The following is a 621-nucleotide window of genomic DNA, read 5'->3' on the forward strand; positions in this document are numbered from 1 at the left end:
AACTTTAGATTATTTGGGTTAATTTTTTATTGTCTATATGCACAATTACAACTAAATACTTATTTTGGATAAAGAGTAATAATACAGAGAGTAAACTTATTAGCTGCTGTGCTATTTGCATTTAATTAGGGGTAAAAATATATTTCAGGACAAAATATGCTTTTATTTTTAATGTTTTTAATTTTTTTTAAAAATACACTAACGTTTAATTTTCATTCAATTTGATTTTTAATATTTTTTATTTATGTTAAAATTACTCTTGGACATAATTCCATCTAAAATATTAGGTATAAAATTAGGTATATTTAGAGATAATTTTGGTACAGAAAATATTTGAGATAAAATTAAATGAGGTGAAAACTCATGTGCAATTAGCTTTACGTAAAGTTAATAGTTGAAAGCGATTAAATGATTTTATTGATTTGACTAAATTTTTATATAATAACTTTCAATTATCAACTTGACGTGAAATTGACTGCACCTGAATTTTTATCATTAAATAAATAAAAAATATTATAAAATTAAACATCAAGAATAATTAAAAAAAAAAAGATTACAAACGAACGTTAAAAGAACAAAAGTATATATTTTACCTTACATTTTTTTTTATATATATAAAAG

The sequence above is a fragment of the Arachis ipaensis genome, chromosome B07 (genome assembly GCF_000816755.2).
Source record: "Arachis ipaensis cultivar K30076 chromosome B07, Araip1.1, whole genome shotgun sequence".
Taxonomy (NCBI): domain Eukaryota; kingdom Viridiplantae; phylum Streptophyta; class Magnoliopsida; order Fabales; family Fabaceae; genus Arachis; species Arachis ipaensis.